Genomic DNA, 21,786 nt, shown 5'->3' with positions numbered 1-21,786 from the left:
CTCCTGCAGTTGGCCTCATAGTGTGTGTTTTGTGAGATGGAGGAAGACTTTGTAGATCAGTGTTTGACATATGGGCTGATGTTGGACTTACAGCCTTGGACAGCACTGGTTTGGGATGTTTTCTTGATGTGCACTTACCCTTTATATAAAACTCTCTCTTACACATATGAGTTTCTGTGGATTTGTTTCCCTAGTTTGCCCAGGTTAACACGATAGCTAAATTAGCAGTGATCATTATATAAATAGAAACATAATTTGAAACAATACTTTTAAGAATCTTACTCTCAGAGGTACCAAGAACTTCATTAATATAAAGTAAATATGATCACCGATTATTGTTATTGTGAGGAATAACAATGCTAGCAAAGCTGTCATTTTGGATATAATGGATGATAGTCTAGTTATTTTCTAAAACAAAAAGTAAACAAATTTACTTTACTAAAAGTAATTCTTCATACTTATTCTCCACCAGGAAAAGCTATTTTTCACTCTGACCACCAAAACTATTATGTTGTGGTTGTTAGGTGCCATCCAACACTGCACAGCCCGGCACCATCCTCACAATTGCTCCTATGCTTGCGCTATTGATGAAGTCACTGGGTCAATCCATCTCAAGGGTCTTCTCCTCCCTTGTTGCCCCTCCTCTTTACGAAACCTGCGGTCCTTCTCCAGGCACTGTTCTCTCTTGACAATATGTCCAAAGAATGTAAGACAGTCTTGCCATTCTTGCCCCTAAGGCGTACTTTGGTCGTACTTCTAAGACAGATCCGTTTGTCCTTTTAGCAGTCCATGGTACTTCCAATATTTTAGCCAGCTCCACAAGTCAAATTTATAACTTTTCTCCAGTCTTCCTTATTCAACACCCAACCTTCACATGCATATAAGGCAATCCAGAGTCCATATAAGGCACACCTTAGTCCTCAAAGTAGCATCCTTTCTTTTCAATACTCTAAAGAGGTCTTATGCAACAGATTTACCAAATGCAACACATCATTTTACCTCTTAAATTCTGTTTCATGAGCATTGATTGTGGATCCAAGCAAGACAAAATCCTTGACTTCAGCCTTTTCTCCATTTATCATATTACCTATTAATCCTGTTGTGAGGATTTTAATCTTTACACTGTGTCGCAATTCATACTGAAGGTTGCAATCCTTGATCTACATCAGCAAGTGCTTCAAGCCCTCCTCACAAGCAAGGTGGTAGCATTTTGCAGGTTGTTAATAAGTTTTCCTCCGATCCTAATGCCACATTCATTTTCATGTAAGCCAGCTTTTCAGATGATTGCTCAGCATGCAGATTGAACAAGTATGGTGAAAGGGTATAATCCTCACCATGTCATACCCTTGTCTGACACCTTTCCTAATTTTAAACCATATAGTATTCCCTGGTTAAGCTCACACAACTAACTGCCTCTTGATCCATGTACCCCACTCTTCATGAGCACAATGACGTGTTCTGGAATTCCCATTCTTCTCAAAGTTATCCATAGTTTATGTTCCACACCATCAAATGCCTTTGCATAGTCAATAAAACGCAAGTAAACATCTTTCTGGTATTCTCTGCACTCAGTCAAGATCCATGTGACATCAGATATGCTTTGTTGTGTGTCTTCTTCTGAATCCACCCTGAACTTCAGACTGTTCCTGTCAATGGACTGCTGCAACTGTTGTTGGATGATTTTCAGCAAAATTTTGCTTGTATGTGTAATATCAATTAGAGTATTCTATAGTGTTAGCATCCTATTGGGTTACGTTTCTTTGGAGCGGGTACAAATATGATCTCTTCCAGTCAGTTGGTCAACTAGCTGTCTTCCTAATTCCCTAGCATAGACAAGTAAGTGCTTCCAATGCTTCACCAGTTTGCTGAAACATTTCAATTAGTATTCCATCAATACCTAGAGAATTGGTGGGGGTCGGGGAGGCGCTAAAGCACATTGCAGCTTGAACTTCTTCCTTCAGCACCATTGGTTCTTGCTCATATACTACCTTCTGAAATGGTAGACTGTCAACAGTTCTTTTGAGTACAGTGACTCTTGTGTATTCTTTCCATCTTTTCTTGATGCTTCCTGCACCATTCAGTATTTTGCCCACAAGATGTTTTGCCCACAGAATCTTTCAAGACTGCAACTGTAGACCAGAATTTTTTCAGTTCTTTGTTTCTAATTCTAGATCTTTGTACAGTTCATTGTAATAGTTGGCTTTGTCTTTTTGAGCTTCCCTTTGAGATTTTCTACTCAGCTCTTTGACTTCATCCTTTTTTCCATTTGCTTTAGCAAGTCTATGATTAAGAGCAAGTTTCAGAATCAATTCTGACATTCACTTTGATCTTTTCCTTTCCTGTCTTTTTAATAACCTTTTACTTTCTTCATAATGATGTTTTGTTTTTTTAAATCATTTTATTGGGGGTTCGTACAACTCTTATCACAATCCACACATACATTGTGTCAAGCATATTTGTACATTTGTCGCCCTCATTATCAAAACATTTGCTTTCTACTTGAGCCCTTGGTATCAGCTCATTCCACACACACCCCCATGAACCCTTGATAATTTATAAATTATTTTGTCATGTCTTACACTGTCTTAAGTCTCCCTTCACCCACTTTTCTGCTGTCCAGCCCCCAGGGAGGGGGTTATATGTAGATCCTTGTAATCGGTTCCCCCTTTGCACCCCTCCTTCTCCCAACCTCCCAGATCACCACTCTCACCACTGGTCCTGAAGGGTTCTGTCCTGGATTCCCTGTTTCCAGTTCTTATCTGTACCAGTGTACATCCCCTAGTCTAGCCAGATTTGTAAGGTAGAATTGGGGTCATGATAGTGGGGAGGAAGAAGCCTTAAAGAACTAGAGGAAAGTTGTATGCTTCATCGTTGCTACACTGCACTCTGGCTCGTCTCCTCCCTGCGACACTTCTGTAAGGGAACGTTCATTTGCCTTTGGGTCTCCACTCTGCACTCCCCCTCATTCACAATATGATTTTTTGTTCTTTGATGCCTAATACCTGATCCCTTTGACAACTCGTGATCACACATGTGGGTTTTGTTGCTTCTCAGCTCGATGGCCGCTTGTTTACCTTCAAGACTTTAAGACCCCAGATGCTATATCTTTTGATAACTGGGCACCATCAGCTTTCTTCACATTTTCTTATTCACCCACTTTATCTTCAGCTATCGTTTCGGGAAGTTGAGCAGCATGGAATTCCAGTTTAATAAAACAAAGTGTTCTTGCATTCAGGGTGTACTTGAGTCAAGACCCAATGTCCATCTGCTACCTTAATACTTAACCTATAAACATATGCACATAAATCTATTTCCCCACCATCATACATAAATATATTTACATATGTACATGCCTGTATTTAGATCCCTATAAATGCCCTTTGCCTCCTAGTCCTTTCCTCTATTTCCTTTTACTTTCCTCTTGTCCTAATATTATGCTCAGCCTTCATTTGGGTTTCAGTTATTCCTCTAGGTTACATTATCCTTGAGCGATCCCTAGCAGGCCTCTTACACCCTCCTCACCACCAATTTTGTATCACTTGTTGTTCCCTTGTCCCTGGGTTTGTTAACACCACTTCCTTTGAATGATGTTCTTGATGTCCTCCCACAGCTCATCAGGTCTTCTGTCATTGGTGTTCAATGTGCCAAATTTGAAATGTTCTCGGCACTCAAATTTGATAGCTCCTTCTTATTAGTATCTTCTATAGAATCCATGTTTCAATCAGTAACCAAATATTTACATAATCTCCTAAAGTAGGGAACAGTCTTCAGTCACCATTATATCCCCAACACTTGCACCAATGCCCAGCATATAGAAAGCACTTAAGTATGAATTCTTAAATGAATGAATGAATGAATGAATAACAAATATCAATATTATCAATATTTCCTCTGCCATGAGACCAGAAGAACTTGATAGGTATGATTAATAAATGTTTTGACCAAATATTCTATAGAAGAATCCTGATCAAATCCTGTGGAACAGAAATTCAAATTCTCAATGTAATTTGAACTTTGTGCAGCCATGAAGTTGTAAAAACTAGTGGTCTTAAGTAACACTTAAACTTTAAAACAAAATTATCCCTTAAAGTATTAAGTAATTTTTTTGAAACGTTTCTTCATGAGTAAAGCATATCTATATTGAACTTGCATGTGACATTAATATTGACAGACGACTCAAATGGTTGAACGGAAAGCTTCAAGAGCAGTGAGGTTATGATAATGGTACTTGAATATGTTGAGAAAGATTATGAGATTAGTACTACTTTAAGTATACAGCCAAGGCCATTGTACATGTAGAAATTCTTGAAATAGAGTATCTTTGGTTGTCAATAGTTTCACCAAAAATAAATGAATACTAGTTGTAGAAAAGTCTAACATGAATAGTTTATATTTTTATCAGTCTTTATGAAAATTGAGAATGTTTTATTTACCAATATCCTAGTATCTTAGGTCTGCATAATTTCTTGAATGCCTACTATATTTAAAATATTGTGCAATGTTCTCCAACATACATACTATTCTAGCCTCTTTATCTAGTCGATATGTACTAAACAGTTTAATCACCCACAATAATCTTATAACAAATTACATTATCATTTCCTTGTTATAAAAATAGAGATAACAAAAGGAGTCAACTTTCTAAAGATTACAAAGACTCAAAAAAAGAATACCTTTCCCACTAAGAGGTTGAAATTCTGCTGAGGTTAAAATCTGATGACAAATAATTCATACACACAACTAATTACAAAAATATTAAACATAAAAAAGATTTTTAAGAATAAAAGCTTTAAAATAAAAGCTTTTAATAAAAATATATGTATATTTAATTTGAAAGCATGGTTAAAGTTTTATACTTTTCTTACGCTGGCACAGAATGTATGGGGAGGGGAAAATTATACTCCAAAATAAGCTAAAGAAATTTAGATGGGATATACTGAACACTACAGAAAATTTAGACTCCTCTTCCCTGTGCATTATGATGATGGCAGTCACTAAACACTGTAACACCTAAGGCTATCTGGCACATACCCCCTAGGAGGGCTATACCCTGGAAGGGAATTAAAGGGTAGATAGACTGGAGTCAAATAATGGAAGGCTCATCCACACCAGGTTCATACTTAGTGTTAAATAAGAAACCTCTTAAGGAATTCCCCTAAAAAATAAGTTTCATTTAACATGAACAGAAACCATTTTATAATTTCTATTTAAAGTCTCCTTGTTACTTAAGTCACTCACTTTCCTTTCACAATGGTAAATATTATTAATAATTCCTTATTATCTTTCCAGAAACAATCCATAGCTATACAACCATACAGACCCATTATTTGTTTTCATGTAAGAAAACCATATCAAACATATTTTCCATGTTTTCTTTATTTACTGATGGTTTTCAAGAGTAGAAATGACACCACAATATCTATTATCATAAAAAACATGAAGATGGGTTAAAAATACAGGTATGAGATAGATTATAGCTGTGGTGAAAGTCAATGAATGAGGTTAGAGAAACAAGATAGAAAAAAACCTTATAGTAATATGTCATCAAGAGTGGATTAATATTATATAACCAGTGTCTAAAAATAGGAAGAATGACAAATAAAAAGAAAAAATCAATTGGTAAATCTTATTTGCATGTTGATTTGTGGGAAACTGAAGACCTGGAAGGAAGTGTCTGTGGCCTGCTCCCAGCACTCGTGACCAAAGGGCTTGGCACCCCATCCCTAATGAGGCACTTCTCCACAGTCCATGATGCAGAAAGCACCTTCATGCACACATTCCACGAGGGACGTTTCTCCACATCACATGTACCCCCGCATAAATGCTAATATAAAGCTGTCTCCTAGAGACCCCTGGCTCCTCACATACACAGTTAAAGATGCTTATCTATAAGAGAATTCACTCCCTTTGCATCTTGCATGCCTGGTACTTCCTTTGAAGTATTTCCCAGTGAGGGCGTGGAATATTCAAGATTAGTATATTGCCCATTTTTTATGTGTATGTATAACAAGAGGCATGCATGCCTCAAGAACTGTACGAACCCATTATTGAAAAAATGAGAGGCTCTTCTCCCCCATTTTGCTTGAGTTCCCGGTGCTCGGATTTCTGTCTTGTCTTCTTTAGTTGCACACATTGCTCAGCAGGGCCTTCTGACTGATAAACTACCCCACATTGATTCAATCAAACCAACTTTTTAAAATAAACACATATACACAAAGCATATAATCAATGTATGACAACACAGTCTCAATGTTTCACTGAATGAATCAATAAATGAATACACAAAACTATGAGAAAATTAAATCTGAATAAGTATGTGGCAGAGATATTAAAAAATATTTTAAATAGTCACATTTCTGCCCCTTCCAACAAAGATAACGAATGTCTAATTATCAAACAATAGCAATAATATCACGCAGAAAATTTTGCTGACACTAATTTTAAAATGGCTGTAGTAATACATCAAATTCAAAAATTAAAGTCAGATCAGAAAAGAGCATGGAATGAGGTATATCATTGCTGATATCAGATGGATCTTAGCTAAAAGCAGGGAATATCATTGACTATGCAAAGGCATTCAACTGTGTGGATCCTGATACATTATTGATAACACAGATTCCAGAACATTTAATTGTGCTCATAAAGAACCTGTACATAGATCATTTAATCAATGATTAAAACAAAGAGATGATGCATGGTTTTAAATCAGGAAAGGTGTGTGCCAGTGTTGTATCCTTTTACCATATTTATTCAATCTGTGTGCTAAGCAAAGTATTTGGGGAAGCTGGACTACAAGAAAAAGCATGAAAATTGGAGGAGGACTCATTAACAACTAGCAACATGCAGATGGTTTAATCTTACTTTCTAAAAGCAATGAAGACATGAAGCAGTAACTAATATGTATGTATGTTAGGCAGGTTTCTCTAGAGAAACAAAACCAGGGCACTTATGATTTTAAATATATTTATATAGATGGATAGATACAACATAAGAAATAAACAAAGAGCAGTACAAATGGCTCAGTGCAACTTATTTCCGTGAGACAGCTAATACACTAGCAGTCCTTCAAGTCTTGAGGGCCTCTGGGTGCAAAGTCAAAGAAGCAGACAGCTGAGACCTATATAGAGCAATTCAGGTAATCTGGCCACAGGCAGCAAACAGCAAGGCAGGTCATCAACAGTGAGCCAGATGACAGAGTCCGACAGTCCCCAGCTCAAGTGATGTATACTCCAGTAGCATGGTGAAGCAGGTCTTGAAGGAACCTCAAACTACAGTGACATAGTCCACGGGTTGGGTGTCCCACTGGTAATGTAGCTCACAAGTTGAGGCAGAGAACCAGCTAAAGCAGCTGCACACTGGTCGGATCATCAAAGTGCAAAAAACAAGAAAGGCAAGGCTCCCTGAGCCATTTATCTCTCTGCCCTTCAATTAATTCCACGTGTTCATTGGCCAGGTTGACACAATAAACCTACCTATCACAGTATGATTTGCTCCAAAATAATCAGAGGATATTGACTGAAAGAAAAAAAAGCCAGAATCTTACATTTTAAATCCTATAATGCAATTTATTTATTATATGCAAAATTACATAATCTCCATGAGACTCAGTTTTTTCATTTGTAATATGGGAGAAAAAAATATAATATGCAGGCTAAACAATATATGTCCAAAAATAGAGGGGCTGAGGAGAACCAGTATATAGAACAAAACTGATTCAAACAGAATGTATAATTAATTACTTCATTGCTCTCTCTACTTTTGGACATAATAAAAGTTAACTAGGAATCAAAGAATTTCCACATCTAGTCCAGATCGAGTAACAAAACCAGATTTACTCTCCCATCTGAAACAAATTAAAAAACAATATCATGATCCCAACCCTACCTTGCATATCCGGCTAGACCAGAGGATGTACACTAGTACAGATAGGAACTGGAAATACAGGGAATCCAGGACAAATGATCCCTTCAGGGGCAGTGGTGAGTGGCGATACCGGGAAGGTGAGGTAGAAAGGGGGAACTGATTACAAGGATCTAACCTCCTCCCTGGGGGATGGACAACAGAGAAGTGGGTGAAGGGAGACGTCGGACAGTGTAAGATATGAGAAAATAATAATAATTTATAAATTATCAAGGGTTCATGAGGGAGGGGGAAGGAGGGAAGGAGGGGAAAAAACGAGGAGCTGATACCAAGGACTCAAGTAGAAAGAAAATGTTTTGAGAATAATGATGGCAACAAATGTACAAATGTGCTTGACACAATAGGTGGATGGATGGACTGTGATTAGAGTTATACGAGCCCCCAATAAAATGATTAAAACAAAACAAACTTAAAACAAGTTTTCAAGACACATGACAAAAAGATTTCTAGGAGATGGAAAACAAAGTGAGCTTTAAGAGAGGTTCCTGGTGACATATTAAGCAATACCCAGGCAGAGTCATGGGGACTCCTATTTGAAGAAAGAACACAGAACAGAATTGAGAATATAAGGAAACCAGAGTGGCTAGAATCACATACAGAATATCATGGGGGCGGGGGAGGGGGAGGTGGAGGGCGTGTGCACAAAAAAAGAGAAGTGTATATATCTGCAACGGGTACTCAGGAATGTAACTAATGTTGAAAGGTAGCTCGATTTAGGGACAGGTGGGGTTGTCTTCTCCAAATACCTGCTCTAGCAGAAATCACCTGGCAGGGCCACATACAAGGTTGGAAAGAGATCAGACACTAATTGGACACCCATGGGAAGACCCCAAACGAAGCAGGCACAGATTAGGACCCTCTAGGCCCAGGCAAAACCAATACCTTGGGCACATCCACCTTAGGTACATCACACAGGTGGGCCTAACGCCTAATGTAGCCAATAAAGTCAACTAATACCTTCCACCAAGCTTCCCCAGCCAGAGGTGTTAAGTAACCCGGCTGCAGGAAACCAGGTCTCCTTCTTCACTCTGCCCTTTCTCAGAGGCATGCTCTAAGAAGAACCTCTAGTGCATGGTGCTGCATGCCCGCTCAGGGCTTCCTCGGAGGCCCACATGCTCTTGCTCTCATAGTCTCCTGGGATTCCCCAATTCCCCACCTGTGGCTGTTCTTTTCCACATGGGTTCTCGTGGCCACTTGTGAACTCCAGTGCAGCTTAGCATGCTTTCCAGAAATAGTGTGTGCCCTTTTGAGACCGTAAAACCTGCTTGACACAATGGATAGATGTATGCATTGTGATGAGTTGTATGAATCCCCAATAAAATGATTTTTAAGAGAAGAAAAAAACATTCTAAAAAACCCTGTAAAACCAGAAACTTTCCCTTTCTTTCATAAAAACTCACTTGGAATACAAAAGTGCTTCTGCGACATGAATTCTTTCAGCGCCATGTAGCAAGAACCGAAGTTTACCCCACTCCAGAAACCTAACAATGTCTCTGAACAGTAAGTGTACATGAATTGTCCAATAAGAAACTAATTTGCTGTGTAAACTTCTACCAAAAGCACAATAAGATATGCGTTGTAATATATTCAAATTATCAAAACCATCAATAATCCAGACATACTAAATAGCTTTTTTATTCTCTTTAGTTAAGCTTATAAAGTGTATTGACTTTGGTAATGGTGGGGGTGGGGGACTACCTAGTAGGAACACCCTGCATTAAAGATGCTTTACACATTAGTAGGCCACTGGAGATCCCCTTGCAGAGGGGTCTCGGGGAGGAGATTAGCCAGTCAGGGTGCGATGTAATAATGATGAGAAATACAACCTTCCTCTAGTTCCTAAAGGTTTCCTCCCTGCTCCCACTACCATGACTAGAATTCTATCTTGCAAGACTGGCTAGACCAGAGGAGGTACACTAGTACAGATAGGAACTGAAAATACAGGGAATCCAGGACGGATAGCCCTATAGGACCAGTGGTGTGAGTGGCAAAACAGGGAGGGTAAAGGGAGAATGGGTAGGAAAGAGGGAACCGATTACATGGAACTGTGTGTGACCTCCTCCCTGGGGGACAGACAACCAAAAAGTGGATGAAGGGAGACGTCGGACAGGGCAAGATATGACAAAATACCCATTTATAAACTATCAAGGGCTCATGCGGGAGGGGGGAGCGGGGAGGGAGGGGAAAAATGAGGACCTAATGTCGGGGGTTTCAATGGAGAGAAAATGTTTTGAGAAACGATGTACAAATGCGCTTTACACAATTGATGTGTGTATGGATTGGGATAACAGTTGTATGAGCCCCTAATAAAATGTTAAAAAAGAAGAAAAAAAAAATAAAGATGCTTTATACTCATTTGCCCCCTCTAAATCTACAGTTGTATACCCTGAAAATGTTGATGCTATGTACAAGATCTTCTTCTGTCAAAGATGGATTCAGTTTGATTCCCATGGGCAGAACATTTAATTATGTTACAAGTTTTGTTATTTAGAAGAATGAACCGCAGATGGAAACACAAGATTAGTTAACTGTAGGTAAGCCCACACAATATATTATCTTTAACATATTGTTTGCTGAGATTTTACTTAATACAAAAAATTGAAAAGACTTAAATTTATGATGTCCCTTTTTGTAGTGATAACTTCTATCCACTCGAGTCACACATTATTTTTATTAGTCTGCCCTTCTTCCTTGAATAAAGAACACCAAAGAAAAACTGATCCATTTGAATTGTGGTGCTGGCGAGGAATACTGAGAGTCGCTTGGAATGCTAAAAGGACAAACCGATCTGTGTTGGATGAAGTCAGGCCAGAGTGCTCCTCAGACGCAAGGATGGCTAGACTTGGTCTTGCATTCTTTGGACATGCTGTGAAGAGAGATCAGTTCCTGGAGAAGGATATCATGACCATCAAGGGGGGTCAATGAAAACGGGAAGTCCCTCCAGGAGATGGACTGACACATTGATTACAACAATGGGCTCAAGCATAGGATAGTACAGGACCATGCAGTGTTTAGTTCTGTTATGCATAGGGTCCCTAGGGGTTCGGAACCAACTCGATGCCAATAACTAATGCCCTGCTTCAAAAACCATGAGCTTCAAAAAGGGCAAGAATTGTATTTTATCAATTATGCTGAGCCTTGTGTTTGGGTGCTTCATATTAACTATAATCTCTAATCTTTACAACAGTAACCTCCTCTGCACAGTAAAAAAAATCTATATTTATTTCTAAGATTGGAAAAAAAAAGTTTAGGGGACCTTACTGTCGGGGGCTCTATTTTGTAGAGATGATTAATCTCCTGTAAATTTGCTACAAATAATAAGCTGAAGACACAGAGCTAAGCAAATAAATTTGCTGACCTGTGCTCCTACTCTGTACAGCTGTAGCAGCTGTGCAATATACACACTGCTCCTACGTCCTGTTACAGCACAAGGTGTAATAACTTGAAAGCAGCCATGTTTTAAATCCTATAATGATATAGGTACAACTGTCTCACCATTGGCCTGGGTCACCAAACAGCAGGCTGTAGGAACCTTCCTTACAAAATCTCTACTTATTGGATTTTTTTATCGCCTAGAAAGCCAGCACATACATAACAAAATCTATTTCCCCCTTTCTGTCTGCCTTCTTGACAAAGCACACATACATCAAAGACAGAATCAGATCATTTTCCCCATCCCACTGTTGGAGCAATGACCATGTCCTTATCTTAGGATTCTAACGAAATATTGCCACTACTTGTTTGAAGAAAAAAATTATAAGAATCCTTTTCATGTAATAATCAATGCATAAATTGCCTATATTCAATCTATAAAAAAATAATTTTTAACACTGGAATATTTGCCATAGTGATAATATGAAATAAGTCATTCTTTAACTTTTTCTGAGAGAAAATACTGCTGGGAGAAAAATTCTTAACAAATTAATGATTGCAACTGGGCTGCTCTGCACTTACTATCAGAAAAATAAAATGGAAAACTATAGGGCTAATTCTCATTGACTCCAAAAATAAAGGGCAATTTCAATAAGGTAAAAAATATCAAAAAAGCAAAAGTACGCAATTTTTTCCAACATTAAAAAAAGTTTTGCCAACAAGACTTATAAAAATAAAAATATAGCAAGAATAGCTAACAAGTACTGACTACTTACTACATCAAAACACTGTACTAACAATTTCTACGCACGGTTTCAGTCCATCTTTCACAATCCTAGGAGCTGGTATTATTATTATTTCCCTTCATTCTAACTTCACAAGTGATGCATAAATGTTCTTCAAATAAATGTCTTTTATATCTTTTCTCTATAAAAGCCAAAGGGATGACATTAAATCTTAACTCAGAAGAGGCGGATAGACAGATAATACATGTGTATTTTGTAAATAACTGTCTTTCTTAAACTTTCATTGAAATATTCCTCATTAATCTTGCTTTGGTTATTTACCTCGCAATTCATACATACAAGCGGCCCTTAAAGCAAATAGTTAAATTGCTTCAATATGCCTCTGTACAAATGTATACATGATATACTTCTTTAGTTAATTTTTGTCAAATGAAATAACATACTGAAACAAATTTATCTTAAGGGGGAGGAAAAGAAAAGAAACTTCACTATGTAAATTATAACTGTTAGCAAACAATTGGAATGTTTTCACATAGAAGAGCCCAAAGTTATTTTGTATAGTTCCAAGAAGCAATGCCATAACCAACAGAGGTTATAGGGCAGATGACTTCTTTTCAATAAGAGAGAAATGCTTAACAAACTCCAGCTGTTAGATGGTCTAGTATGAAAAGCACTGGGCAGAGGATGCACAGCCCTCTAAAAAGGCATTCTCTTTTAATAGGAAGAACTATTTAGTTATCAAAGCTTAAGATGCTGAGGCGCTATAATAGGAGCCAAGAAGACAAACATACCAGATACAAACAGAAAAATAATCACTATTCACTCATCCAATTTATTCATGTCATTCATCCCAAAATACATATTTGCCATGTACTGTTCTGAGCACTGGGGACACACTTTGCTGTTGTAGTTACATAATTTCATGTCAACTTAATAAGTGTAGGGGTGGAGTCACCATCGAATCATGCCTCCTTGTGGGTGCGGCCTTCTCATGAGGAGTCTGGGAACTTCCTCTTTCTCTCTCTACCTTGTCTTTCTTTGGACAAGCCATGTGGAGCCATGCTGAGACCTGAGCAAGCCATGTTCCAGAGACCTGCGCCAATCCTGTGATGCTTCCACTGCCATTGATCCCACAAGACGTTTTACCCACCGACCTGTGATTTTCCTGCAGTTTGCATCATTGCATGTGGCTGCGTGGAGTCTAAAGAGAGATTTATGGGCTAGTATAGGACTTAAGGGCTCAGACTTATAGACCTGATATGGATTGGGCTGGGAAGTTTTCTTGATATACAATTACTCTTTTATTGAAGCTCTTTCTTATACATGTATGAATGTCCCTGGATTTGTTTCTCTAGTCAACCCCGCCTATCACACACTGTGAGAAGAAGAAAAATCTCAAAATTTATTTGATACGTTTCTGTCCTCCTGTAGCCAGTATTCAACTTGAATTAAAAATGGTCATGATTTGTCACTGTGAGTTAGAATTTGTCTTTGGTTTTGGACTATATGCCAGAGGAGCTCTGACGGTGCAATGATTAAGTACTTGGCTGCTACCTAAAAGACTGGCAGTTCAAGCCCCACCCTGCAGCCTCATCAAAGAAAGGCCTGATGATCCTGCTTCCACAAAGATTACAGCCTAGTAAAACCCCATGGCTGCTCTACTGGGTCACATGGGGTATCCAGAGCCAAAATCAACTCAACAGCATCTAACAGTATATGCCAGGCCCTACACTGAAAATGTCACAACTTTTGGTCAGTTTGTTGTTATTGTAGTGGCTTGCTTGCTGCTATGATGCTGACCCTATGTCACGGTATTTTAAATACCAACAGGGTCATTAAATGAAAGAGGAAGACTGAAGGAAACTGACTGACACAGTGGCTACAACAAAGGGTTCAAATATAATGATTGTGAGGAGGGTGAAGAACCTGGCAGTGTTTGGTTGGACAGAGTCCCTCTGAGTCAGAACCACCTTGGTGACATCTAACAAAAACATACTGAAAATGTGCATGCGTAATACCTCAGTCCTCATGAGAACCTCTGTTAGGTGAAAAACTGACCTCAATTACCAAGTGAGCAAAAGAAGGCACAGAGACATAATTACTTGCTGAAGATCACAGAGCTTTTCAAATAGAGCAGGAACTGAGGTTGGTTTGTTTTTCCAACAGAGCTTATGTTTTACACCACGATGCCTTCTGCCTCTTCCTGTCAATTATCCATCCTTTAAGGTCAATTATGGTTATCTCTTCCACTATGAAACTGTTCCAATTCACCCAATGAAGCAGGATCTGGCCATTCTCTTTGGCCCATAGCCCCTTATATCTTTATGTTGCTATTGTTTTGTATTTTTCTTTGCATATATGTTGCTATTATGAGTTTTTCCACACCCACTCCTTACACTGACATATCCCCTTTAAAGTTGAGAGCAATGTCGGATTCTTTATTATGTGATGCCATTAAGTTGATTCCTGCTTGCTTAGGCAGACTAGAACCACCCCATAGGGTTTCCAAGACTACAACCTCTACAGAATTAGACTGCAACATCCTATGGCAGGTGGATTTGAACATCTGACTTTTCAGGTAGCATCCAGGTGTTTAACCGCTTTCAAGAAAGTGTAAATCAGTGACCAGTGTGTTTCCCACAACATAGGCATTCAAAAAATAATTGTGAATTTCATTCACTGAAACTCAATATTTTCAATATTATTTACGAAAATTATATCTGATTTCCAACAAGGAGCTGCCAGAAACTCAACCTAAATTCAGAAAAGGAAAGTAGAATGAGGATTTTCACTGTTACATGAGTCTTGGTTAAAGCTGAGAATACCAGAAAGATGTTTACCTGTGTTTTATTGACTATGCAAAGATACTCAAGTGTGTGAATCATCATAAATAACACTGCAAAGAATGGGGATACCACCTTAATCATGCTTATGCGGAACCTGTATATAGACCCAGAAGCAGTCATTCAAATACAACAAGAGAATACCAGACAAGGTTTAAAAATCAGGAAAGGTGAGTGTCAGGGTTGCATCCTTTCACCAAACTTAATCTATATGCTGAGAAACTAACCGGAGACACTGGACTACATGAGGAAGAACCAGGATCACGAATGGAGAAAGTCGCATTAACAAATTGAGGTATGCAAATGACATAATGAAAGCAAGAAAGACTAAAAGCACTTACTGATGAAGACTCAAGAATACAGCCAGCCATGGACTGCCAAAAGAACACACAAATCTGTCTTGAAAAAGTACAGCCAGAATGCTCCTTAAATGTGAAGACGGCAAGATTTTATCTCATGGATTTTGGATATGTTATCAGGAGGGATCAGTTCCTGGATAAGGACACCATGTTTGGTAAGGTAGAGATGGATTGGTACAGTGCTTTGAACAATGGGTTCAAATATTCAACAACTGTGAGGATGGCGCTAGGACTGTACAGTGTTTCATTCAGAAACACATAAGATCGATATGAGTTAGACCGACTTGAAGGTTTCTAACAACAACAAATCTGATTGCAACAAAAAATTCTGTGAACTAATACATTTCAAAGTCTTGACCAAAGCCATCTTAAGTAAATTTTGCAAATAACCCAAAATAATTAAAGAATTTGCCTAGCTCCTTGAGTTGTTGTGATATAATCTGACCCATTTGAAAAAAAGTAAAATCCAACTTACTATATAAAATCCATACATGTTACAGGGAGAAAAAAATCAACTTAAACTAGTCAAGTTAAACTATAAATTAACATTTCTAAATAATTTAGAACAAAACCAATATTCTGAAAACACCTATGAAATTATTACCAGCACAGCAATCAGAAAATATACATGGAGGTTATACTTTCAGACTGAAAAAGTTCTAATAAATCATTCTTCCCACTAACAGGAAACTGTATAGGAAATAGAAAAAAATTCACCTGAGGGCTTAAGAGTTTAGGAAAAGAAAACAGGCAGATTTGAGGAAAAATTCAAAACCACAGGAAGCTCCTATCCTGGATGGGCATGCTCCTTCTAAAGTTGTTGTTGATGGGTTTTTTAAATCATTTTATTGGGGGCTTGTACAACTCTTACCACAATCCACACATATATCCATGTGTCAAGCACTTTTGTACATTTGTTTCCCTCATCATTCTCAAAACATTTGCTTTCTACTTGAGCTGTTGCTATCAGCTCCTCTCCTTCCGAAGTTTTGTCCTGCGGCTAGCAAAAGTTTTTGTCCTAGCAATAGCCAAAGTAGGTGAAGGGAAACCAAAATTCTGATACAACGTCCACTCGCCGCCCGCCCCGGAAAGGAGAAGAAGCCTGGAGAAAACAGAGCTTCTGGAAAATGACAGGGAAGTTCCAGAAAGATGAAAGCTAGAGAAGCATTCTCCATGCCGTGTATAAATTCTCAAGTCTTTAGCTGGTCCCCGTACTGTTGTGCACATACAGAGCATGCTGTTGTTCTATTAACCTAGTTAACTGTCTACTAAGGCCAAAAAAAAGCACTCTTAAAAATAATAAAGCAGAATCAAAAATCTACACAAGGTAATATGCAGTACTTATAATATAATCCATAGTAACTTCATACAGAATAGCAAAAAAATTGACTCCTTCTCTAGAGAAGACAATTGAGAGCAACATTGAAAATACCAGATATTGAATTGTGAGGAGAGAACTTCATAATCGTTTTATCTATGTTCAATGAGGTAATAAACCCTTAACAAATGAAGATCAATTATCTCAGGAGATAATTAAGAAAGTTTTAAAAACAACAAGATGAAAATGTTAGAACTAAATGTGTGTAACCACAAGAGAGAGAAACTGAATAAACTAAAGAAAAAGAAAAATGCCAAGGAGTCAGTGAACTTGGAAGACACATGGAAATTATCCGATCAAAAAGGGAAAGAGAAAAAAAGCTTTAAAAAAAATAGAAACTCAGAAATCTCTGAGGGGAATATAAGATATCATATACATATAATTAGAACCGCAGACAAGATTAAAAATACAGCAGAAAAAAATTTTTGGAAAAAAAAATTTGAGGGTCACAAGCTTCCCAAATTTGTTGAAAGACATAAATATATAAAGAAGTGCAATGAAACCCAAGCAGAATAAATTTGAAGAACACCCATACATGGGCACAAAAGTCAAAGATGAAGAGAAAATATAGAGAGCTTCCAGAGAAAAGTGACACATTATATACAGCTACATGGCACAAATGATTGCGGACTTACTAAAGACCAACAGGGCCAAAAGATGGCAGAACAACATCCTTGTTTTGTTTTGTTTTTATAACAACATCCTTAAAGTACTGGAAGAAAGATGAAGAAATAAAAGCTACCAGCCAAGAATTCTCTATCCACAGAAATTATGGTTCAAGAATGACAATGTTATAAAAGCTCATAGAGGAAGCTTCAAAAGTTCAGGGAAAAAACAGAATTAAAGACATAAACAAAAAATTATGAAAAGCCATCACCACTAAAAATATAAAAAAGGAAGTTCTCAAGCTGAAAAGAAATTATAGATGAGGCAATGTCATATCAACAGAAAGGAATGAACAGAATTATAAACAGGAAATACATGAGTCAATATAGAATCTTTATTCCAACCTAATTTCCTCAATTTATTATACCTGATTATTCAAAGGTATAATTTTTACATTGTCCTGAGAGTTTTATAATTTATGTAAAATAAACACACATGACAATATTAGTATAAATGATGGCAGTGGGGGTGGGGGCAAGTAAATGGTAAGGTTTCTACCACTTACATTAAATGGAAGAAACATCTGTAATTGTGTAAAAAATGTGTATTGTAAACCCTGAAATAGGGGGTTAGGTAATGCAAAGAGGAATATCTAGTAAATCAATAGGTAAATTGAAGTGCAATTCTAAAAGATATCTAAATAAACCCAAGATAAGAAAGAAATGGGAAGAAGTACATAAAACGAAGACAATCACATCAATATTAACATTAAATTATCAAGGTACACTAAAACGAAGTGGTTATCAGAATAAATTAAATAATGAGATTCAACTACATGCTGTCTGCACAAGATGTATTTAAATAATATAGTGGATACGTAAATAAGTAAAAGGATAGGAAAAGATAAGAATATGCAAACAGAAAAGTTAGAAACTAAAGTGTCTATTGCTATCAGATAAAATACACTGAAAGAGAAAGATCAGTAAGGATAAAAAAGAACATTCAATAATGAAAGAAAAAATGTCAAAGCTGGTCTGAGGGTGGTGAGATTTCTCAAGGATTGCTCACAATTACAGGTTGACTTCTTCGTCTACCCCCATCCTTGCAACTGCACTTGACTAGTCTTTTAAAAAAAAAAATTATCAGGAAAACGCAAACACTTTAAATGTGTATGTGTCTAATAACAGCAAACAAAATATATAAAGAAAAAATGGACACTAATAGAAATTTCACCCATCCTAGATGTTTTTAACAATCCTCTCTCAAAAATTAACAAAATAATTGGCTATAAAATTAGCAAAGATACTGTCCAGACTGAATTGATATTTATAAAATACTCAAAATGATGTAAGAGGAGGCTTCAAAAAAATCATGGAAAAATTCAATCTTTCAATTACATTTTTTGTAAGGCCTCCTCATACATTCTTTTCAATGCGAGGTATATTCCTCAAGATAAGCAATATGCTACACATCATAAAGGAAGTCTCCAGGAACTTAAAAGGATTAAAATTATTCAAAATGTATTCTCTGATAACAATGCAGGTAAATTAAAAACTGCTGTTATAACAATAAAAGATTTAAAAATAATCCAAGCACTTGGAAATCAAACATATTTCCAAATGAAACATAGATGGCTCCAAAAGGAATTATAAATATGAGCTCATAAAACCACCTATTTATTCTTAAATAATCTAATATGCCAGTCAGAAATAGAGAATAGGTACTGCTTTTTACTTATGCATGCAAAAAACATCCTTAAAACATACATTCCAAATATGAGAAAAAAAACGAAAGCTCTGATGTACAGCAAAAAAAAACTGTAACATGGAGCTGGTGAAAGAGAAAACAAAGATAATAAAGAGTGGAAGCAGCTCAAGTTCATACCTTAGACACCTCACGTTATCAGAGGAGTTGTGGGATGGTACTAATGCTTAATATACTCGGCTGCTAAGCCTGGGGATTCAGTCTATCCAGAGACAGACACCTCAGAAGAAAAGGCATGGCAATCTACTTCAGAAAAACATCAGCCACTGAAAACCCTATGGAGCATACTTCTATTCTGACATACACGAGACCTCCATGAGTCAGAATCAACTCAACAGCAACCGGATTGCACTTGTTATCGTGTCAGAACTCATCCTAACCTTTGGCCAAAAACTTGGCATTAAAGCCATTTGATTCCGAATCCTCACACAAGGCAAATTGGAGGTCAAACCCAAAATATCTTCAATGCTCTCTAAAACCAAAAATTAAGCTTGGGTCTGGGCAGAATCTTATGTCTCAGGAACCTTTTACACTAGGGTTGTTGTTGATGATGATAGTTCTAATACCCTTGAACACCCCAAGAGCAGTCCCCATATAAAAAATACAGTCTCAGAAATGTCTAAAGAGCAAAATAGAATAAAATTTAGATTGACTTGTTATGTCCTCTAAAATAGTCTCAAATGGGAAAAAAAATCCATACTAAATTTCTACATTTTGCCCAGTCCTCCTGTGTGACCCAAAAAATATTATGATGCAGAGAATTATATTCTTACTCTGAAATTATGGACATTGTCAAAGGAAGTTATTATTAAACACAATAAAATTTACACTTGAAACCTGTTTATTACTACATTTTAAAAAGTGTCCATAGCCTTCTGAAAACTGGGTGTGCACAATTTCAGCTCTGACAGCATTCCCTCCTTTACTGGACTTTACTATTTACAATCCATTTGCAGGTACACATATGGTTAAACCTCCAGTGACTCAATCCCCTTTAACCATAGTCCAGGGAGGTGAATAGCCTTGATATTCGACAGCGAGCACTGTAAAGGCAATTATGGCAGACGTAGTTAGGTTAAAATATCTCATAATTTGATCTTCCTTTGGACCCACTGTAAGGTTTTTTTCAGGTTTTAATATTTTCTGCTTTCTTGTCAACTGAGGTTTTCCTATGTTTCGTCTGGTCATTGTTGTTGGGTTTTCTGTTTGTTTGCTTCCTGTTTGGGTTTTGCATGATTTTCTGAATATGAAATCCAGAATAAATTTAGAGACAGTAACTGGATTAATAAGTGTCTATTAAAGGAAAAGTTATCCTTATAAAAGTTTAGTAAAAGTATGAGCCCCTAATAAAATGACTTTTTAAAAAAGTTTAGTAAATATATTCCAGTCTGGTATCCGGTAATTAAAAAGTCATTACATTAAAAGCTCTATTCTACTCTGTTCTTATAAGATAGGTTTTAAATTGTTAACACCTTTCCAACTAAATGTCATATATAGTTAGCAAAAGAGGCATCGCTGTAAATCTGAAGAGATTGAAAAAAATCAAGAAAATTTTATTTCTCTAAAAATGATTCTAAGCAAAGAATGGAAGAACAGATGATATCTGTTCTGAAAGAGACAAAGATCTAAGATAACATTTACAAATCAAGAGGAGGGTTCACTCTCGATTCATTGGGAGTTTTAAGGCCAATGTTTTCCATGCATCTGCCTGGAGTAAAACACTACTGATTTTCATCTCAAACATTAACCTTGTGTGCATGTTGCTCCCAAGAGCGAATGCTTACACTTTTGCTACCTGAAGAACACCTCGGATTCAACTTTCACATATTCCATTCAGGCCTCTCAATTTTACAAACCAAATTAATCTGCTGATTCTAGAAGCTAGCTCCCTCTTCAATTCATGAAGTTTGTGGGTTTTTGTGGATGCCCTAAATATACCTAGAAATAAAATCATTGCTAGACTTTAAGACACTGAATGACAAATTTCCAAGGCTGCTGTCAATGGAATCCCTGAGTTAGGTGAGATGCCAGACTAAGACTTGAAAGATGCTTTCTTACTCTAAGAACTTATAACACCAGTTTTAATACCTTATAATTTATACCAAAAGCATTCTTATTCAGGCAGGTACTGTTCAGATAAAATGAATAAAGGAAAATATCATTCTTTAATAATACCTACTAATTTGAAATGTATGTTAAGTTTGGTGCTAAAGTTTAGTTTTGCACTACTTTCTAAAAAAACATTATGAAAATATGTAAAGGAACTGTAGTAGTTCATTATTTGAATATCATTTTTTTACTTTAAAATCTAATTTGCTCATCATAACTTATTTACACATATTGTTCTTATAGTGTCTTTTAGGAAGCTCCTTAAAAATAGCTATCAGTCTCTTTTTTTTTCTTTTTTTTTTTTTTTTATCCCCCGAGGGGGTGCACCGTTCCTGGAAGTACTGCAATACCAGGTCGATGCGTGGAGTGGACAGAGCAAGCTCCTATTCCATCTCCCTGCTCCAAAAATCCATTTAATATATTGTCCTCGGATAGAGGACGTATCAGATATTAAACTGCTATCAGTCTTTTTTAGCCCAGTTTCAGTTACAATACTTACAAGAAAATTAGTAATTGATTCGTTAAAAATGTAATCTTTAATTCAGAATGTTAATCAATTCAAACTGGCTTTTGTTCCAACTTTTCTAAGTATTAAAATATTTAAATCTGTGTAAGTCATATGCAGATGGACTGACACGGTGACTGCAACAGCACACTGAAATATAACAACTGTGAAGATGGCAAAGGCC

At 36.9% G+C, this 21,786-nt stretch overlaps 1 protein-coding gene and 1 non-coding gene across 6 annotated transcripts in view; both read right to left on the bottom strand.

Moving 5' to 3' along the window:
• The window catches only part of CEP83 (centrosomal protein 83), a 142,800-nt gene that overhangs the window by 54,314 nt on the left and 66,700 nt on the right, over positions 1–21,786 (bottom strand). The gene's annotated exons all lie outside the window — the stretch shown is intronic.
• LOC115870877 lies at positions 21,414–21,603 on the bottom strand. The gene has a single exon (XR_004046975.1). It is a non-coding gene; the product is annotated as a U2 spliceosomal RNA (small nuclear RNA).

The sequence above is a fragment of the Echinops telfairi genome, unplaced genomic scaffold, assembly GCF_000313985.2.
Source record: "Echinops telfairi isolate 266 unplaced genomic scaffold, ASM31398v2 ScPeMD7_2;HRSCAF=8, whole genome shotgun sequence".
Lineage (NCBI taxonomy): Eukaryota > Metazoa > Chordata > Mammalia > Afrosoricida > Tenrecidae > Echinops > Echinops telfairi.
Note: the sequence above shows the minus strand (reverse complement) of the source record. Positions and strands in the feature narration are given on the sequence as shown.